Here is a 6,545-nt window from a genome sequence, read left to right as displayed (position 1 = left end):
GGTAAGTTTGAGTTGAAAATTTTCGTGTAAATTGCCAGCTTGATAGCTCTGAAGACTTAACTCTGGCTCTCTGAATTTTTGCTGAAAAATCCTCTGTTTTCTTTCTTGCCAAATAGTATACACTGCAGTTGAGAGGGCCATTCTCTGTAAACCCTCCCCCCTTGAGCTTGTGCGAATACCAATTTATTATTTGGTTCCAGTCACAAGATTTCCATGAGTATTTCAACCATTCCATCAAGCTATTCCAGATTTTTGCTGAGAACAACTTTTTTTTTTCTTTTACCTCAGTCTTATTGTACATTTGGCTCACAGACAATACTAAAACGTCACCGGAGCCTTTTAAAAAAAAAACCAAACTAATAAGAGGAGCGTAAAAAAATAAATATATATATCAATATGATAATTTAGTGGAAGATGATTGATGAATACCTTTTTTTGCTTGCGGAAGATGAATACTTGGTATGACCTTTAGGTAATAAATGACGTTCCTTTGATTTGAACTAGGAGGACTAGGGTGGTTCGATCTACCTCCAACTAGAGGGGGCTTGAGTACAAACAAGGATCATATATTTTTTATCAAAGATACATGATCTTTGCTTGGAATTCAGTCAAAGATACAAGTACATAAAAATAATGTGATCTTTTATTATCTGCAGGAGCGCAGCTTTTATTTCTTTTTTCAATATAAAAACTTCATATTAAACTAGTAGAGAAAATACAACAAAAGAGTCTCATCAGGAGAGTTCAACTCGTACTTAATCCTAGGAGCTTCAAAAGAAGCTAGCGAGACAATAATCCTCATTTTGTACTTGATATAAATCAAAATATGGGCACATGGCATTATCGCTCCTGAACAAAATACAAAAGTAATTAGAGAAATTACAAAAGAGACTTTGACTACAATGGCCAGTAAGGGATTTGCACGAACCAAACCTGAAACTCAACCTGAAGAACCACCTCTATTATAGAAGAAGAGAAATTCTCTCAGCTAGTGACCCAACTTGGACAAATGGTCAGCCACAAAAATTCCTTCTCTGTAGCAATGATTAACTGATATACTGGCATGTTGTAATCTATCATGCATCCGGTTCCACGCAGCATGGAGCTGCCAAATGGGACATGCTTTGCCGATGGAATTCACTAAAGAGTCAGACCTGGCATTGGATGATTATAAACCCAACTCAGAAATGAGGTCAGCTCATGTTGGAAGTGCTAGAATTTCAACCTGAAACGAAGAACCAGACCCAGCAGGACCAGCAAATGCCGCTAGGTGCTTTCCAGAATGGTCATGATTAATGTTGGTGAAAAATGCTTATGATCGGAACAAATCACAAGGTGTGCGAACTGCCGAGGCGTGTAATCACTGTCCTTGAGAAAAAGATTTCACCCCTCATTGGTGCAAAAGGCTGCAGTGGCGTCTTTCCTCACAGGATTCAACGGCAGACAACATGTTAAGGTGCACTCCAATAACCTGTTCTACAAAGAACAACAAAGATCTCTCTTTGACAGGAAGGAAGATAGAGCACAAAGGGTTTTCAGTGTCCCAACTAAGGAGAACAAGTCTCAATTTATAGATGAAAAATAAAACTGTAGGAAAACCAAAGGTTGAACCTCTTGAGAACACCAAATTTTGAAAAACGTTGGGAACACCTAAGGTTGAAAAACATTGGGAACACCAAAGGTTGAAAAACATTGGAAAAATAAAAGGTTGCAAAATAAATAATAAACGCCTCACCTCTTATTCCAATGTGAGACTAAACATTTTTGCCTTTGTGCATTTGAAATACACAACAATCACTACAAGAAATCAGGTCTTTAACGACCAAAATTAACGAAGGGACTATTTAACCATTGTTATTATATATACAATAGTGACGGTTTCTCACACCTTCATTGAGCTTTTTATAAATATTAAGAGAGTTAAATAAGGATAGACAACGGTTATTTAGACCCTTCGATGATTAGGTCTTACTACCTTCGTTGATGAGGAGTCTTGAAAACGAAGGACCTATTAACCATCGTTAAAGATGAAACCTAGTCCTAATAGGAGAATAAATCTAATTAATATAATTGAGGAGTTATATATAACAAGTTCTCACATATATGTAATTCTCTATCTCTCTAATTCATCACGCAAAAACCCTAGGAAATAGTGCTCCTCCTCTTCATCAGTTCATCTTTCTCGACGGCAATATTACCAACCGCCTCCTCTTCTCGGCAACCGCAACGTGACCCTCATCCGCATCCTCTCCTGTTTCTCAACAGTAACATCATCTCCCCCTTCTTCTTACCACGGTAGCAGCAAGACCTCATCCGCCTCCTCTTCCTCTTTCTCGACGACAACCAACCCTCGCCCCCCCCCCCCCCCCTGTTTGATTTTAGTACACACCCTATACTTTAAACTAGATTGCACTTAAGTACCCCTTGTAACAATTAAAGCCAAAAAGATTTATGAATTTGCAAATAGGTGTTGATTCTATTCTTTCCATCAAAAAATATTTATATGATTGTTTAAAAACTTGTTCAGTTACGGTCTCTTATTTCTTAAAACATTTATATGATTGTTTAAAAATATTTATGAATTTGCTAAATTGATTCCTCGAAGGTAATTTTTGCAGTTACTGTTTGATTTTAGTACAGACCCTATAGTTTCAACTACTTTGCACTTAAGTACCCCCTTGTAACAATTAAAGCAAAAAACATTTATGAATTTGCAAATAAGTTTTGATTCTATTCTTCCTATAAAAAAATATTTATATGATTGTTTAAAAACTTATACCAATCCCACCGATAAGTAATTGCTTAAGGAAATTATTGGAACAAATTGACAAGCATTGGTCATCATGATCATTATCTAGATTTGGAGAATTCCAATGGCAGACAAGATAGTATTCAAAAGTTCTTTATTCTTAAAACTATGATATTTCTATTATTCACGTACTCCGTCTACATCTCCACTTTCACGTGTTGTCCAAATCCTTACTCAATCCCCGCTCTTTTGACTGCTCACTCAAATGTTCATCGCTACAAGAAATCTAGTATTTAACGACCAAAATTAGTGAAGAGACCAGTTGACCATCATTATATACATGTTGCAATTATATTGGCTTAAAGTACCCTATACATGTTGCAATTATATACCCTATAAATGTGTGGTATTTACTTAAGTTAAATGAATTTTAAATGATTATTTCTTTAGCTATTCAGATGTACTTGTCAAGCTTGGACATACCACTTTCCATTAACAAGTCATTTTGTTAGTTATAATCATAGTTCCTATGTCACATGTGCTTTGAAAGGAAAATGAGTTTTTTTTTTACTAATTTGTTCTATTTACTAATTTATTATATGGTAGTATTTTTGTCTTTAAATTGACCCTATAATTGCATAAATAAATACTTTCTGAATGACACCATATATAGGTTAACTTCTTTGCATTAGAATGACCATATATCTGAACTTATGAGTCTTTACATAAAATTAAGCATTTATTTGTGTTTAGTTTTTGAAGAGGTTGAAATATTTTTCAGGAAATTTTAGTACATTGCTTGAAATGGCGCCGAATAAAGATTGGATGGACCTAGTAGATGATGATAGACTTGATCCAAAATATAAAGAAGGGGTTGATCAGTTTTTAGACTATGCATATGAGAAGCTGTTTAATGGTTTCAATCAAAAGAATGGCAACTTTGAAATTCGAAGTCCATGTGTTAAATGCAGCAATGTGAAGTCTGGTAATCGTGAGTCGGTAAAGACCCACTTGATTGTTCATGGAATTATTAAAAACTACAGATTTTGGTGTCATCACGGCGAAAGACAGGGTGAGTCCATATCGGAGTTTGATGAAGAACAAGAAGAAATGACAGAAGAAAGCCAGAGTGACGATGAAATGCAAGAAATGATTGGAGATTTATTTCATAATTCAACTGACGTTGTTGCACCTGATGCCACGTCGAGTCAGGATATTCTTGAGCAGGAACCAGATGGACATGCAAAACAATTCTACAGTCTTTTAGGTGACTCCGAGAAACCTTTGTATGAAGGCTCTAAATGTTCAAAGTTATCTGCTTTAGTGAAACTACTTCACATAAAGAGCCTAAATAGGTGGAGTAATAAATCATTCTCAATGTTGCTCCAGTTTTTGAATGAGGATCTATTGCCAGGGGAATCAACACTGCCTAATTCGTATGACGTGGCCAAAAAATTAATCCGAGACATTGGCCTATCATATGAAAAAATTGATTCGTGTCCATTCTCTTGCATGCTGTTTTGGAAAAATGAAGAAGGTCTTGATACGTGTCAGAGATGTGGTGCTTCTAGATGGAAACTTGATAACAAGTGCTTCTACATTAGTGTATTATGTATTTATTAATATTCTTGTTCTTGGGGATTTTTTTTTTTTATTCATTTCTCTTTTGACATTTGTTTTATACATAGTGTATGATACTTAAATTCCTATTCATAGTAGAAAAATAAAAACTCAAGAAGTCACTTCCAAAAGCAAAAGGGCATAATTTTTAGCACCCAGGTCATTAATTAGGAAGCGACTTCAAGCACTTGCAGAAAATTCATTAAGAAAGGAACAACTCCGTACTTGTCATGACAAGAACTTGAATATTCAAAATCCAATACAAGATCAAAATATGGGTACAAATTTTAGTGCTGATTCAGAAAACTTTGAAGAGGAGAATTTTGCACAAAATCGCAGGGGAAGTGCAAATACTAACAATGAAGAGAATGATGATTCTACAGGTTGATGAGACTTAAAATTTATTATTATTTCTTTTTTATCTTTCAATTTATTTTTTATGATTGGATTAATAATTGCCCAATTTTTTGCAGAATCAAATAATCATCGAGTGCAAAGTGATGATGTAATACTAAATGAATCTCGACAAGAAGGTATATTCTTTATTAATTACAAGAAGTAATATTTTTATCAATTTCTTTTTACCTATATATTGTTTCTAGCATATGATATGATGTATGCAGCTGATAATTCTCATAAGAAGAAAAATCCACCTCGTGGTAATAATAAGTGTCTAAAGTTGAATAATTTGTCACATGGGGAGAAAAAGATCATTACTTTTTATCAGAATAGAGCTATTGAGCCAGAATTTTCACGATATCTTGGAATTATTATTCGTGATAGAAATATTTGCCCAGTAGCTGTTGAGAATTAGGCCAAAATACCACAACAAAATAAAGATCATATGTGGGCATCCATTAAGGTACATTGAAAATTAATTTTTTACAATTGGTTTTTAATTCTTATAAATTAAATTTTGATTCAAATTTGATATAGGATAAATTTGATGCTGAGGACATGGAGCAAAAGAGAGAGTTAGTAATGAGACACTTGCGCGATTTGTGGAATAAGTGGCGTGGTGACATGCACAGGAAATATGTGAAAGAAAATTCATTGCAAGTTGCACTTAGAAATAATCCTACAGAAGTGAGTGTTGATGACTGGGATTGGCTAAAAAAAGAAAAAAATTTTTTTTCAAAATTCCAGGTATTAATCTCCTAATTTTATTAATTTTGTTCCATGTATATTGTTGGATTGTTGAAATTATCTTTTAATCTTGATGTATAGAAAGCAAGCCAACAAAATACACTTAACAGAGGCAAAAGAAAGATGCTCCACCACACGGGCAGCAAACCCTTCAGACAAATTGCGTGGGAATTGGTAACTAATTTCCTATTTATTTAAAACTACTTTGTTTTTTAGTTTGATATTGTACTCATTTTTATTAATATTTGAATAAGGGTGGCAAGTCAGGAAATCCACCTGATGTGTCACAAATGTTTCATGAAACTCGAAAGAAAGCTAATGAAACACTAGATATTGGGGATCAAGATAAATATGTAAGTAGAATATGTGTTTAAGTTTGATAATGATGTATTATATAGTGCTAACATATGGATTTAATTTTTATAGGATGAAATTGTTCAAGTCAAACAAGCAAACCCTTCACTTTCTGACATTGAGATAGTTGAGAAAATCTGGGGGAAGCAATCTCATGGTCACATCACTGTATTTGGTGGCGGGACTACTTTAAAAGATTTGAGAGGACCGCTCCCTAGTCGATCTGATCTGGAAGCACGGGTTATAGAAGAAAAGAGAAAGAACCAGATGCTTCAACAACGCTTAGATGAGCAGGAGCAACAACAACAAAGGATGTCTGAGTTGGAGTCACAAGTGAAAGCTATGCAAGAACTTTTTTTTAGGCAATCACCTTCATTAACTCCTCAAACTCGAGAACATGTGCAGGACTAGGTAATTATTTTTTGTAAAATCTCTTATATACTTTTATGATTGACTACTTGCACTAAAAAAATATGATTTTTACTTAATAAGATAATATTTGCTTAATTGATATTTCTTAATTATGTGATTTTTTTTAAATTAATGAATGGAATTTTTATTTTACCTCTTATTCATTATTGGGTATTTTTAATATGTTTTTGTTGTGAATCTTAGTGTCTGGTTGAGAATAATATGATAGTTGCCTATGAATGGAAAATTTATTATTAATGTATAT

The 6,545-nt window shown here is 33.9% G+C and overlaps 1 long non-coding RNA gene across 1 annotated transcript; it reads left to right on the top strand.

Annotated features, from left to right (window-relative positions):
* LOC109836040 lies at positions 4,835 to 5,427 on the top strand. Its single transcript, XR_002245796.1, has 3 exons — positions 4,835 to 4,902; positions 4,993 to 5,231; positions 5,306 to 5,427. It is a non-coding gene; the product is annotated as an uncharacterized LOC109836040 (long non-coding RNA).

Source organism: Asparagus officinalis, chromosome 4 (assembly GCF_001876935.1).
Source record: "Asparagus officinalis chromosome 4, Aspof.V1, whole genome shotgun sequence".
NCBI classification, from domain to species: Eukaryota; Viridiplantae; Streptophyta; class Magnoliopsida; order Asparagales; family Asparagaceae; genus Asparagus; species Asparagus officinalis.
This window is presented reverse-complemented; position numbering and strand designations above follow the sequence as displayed.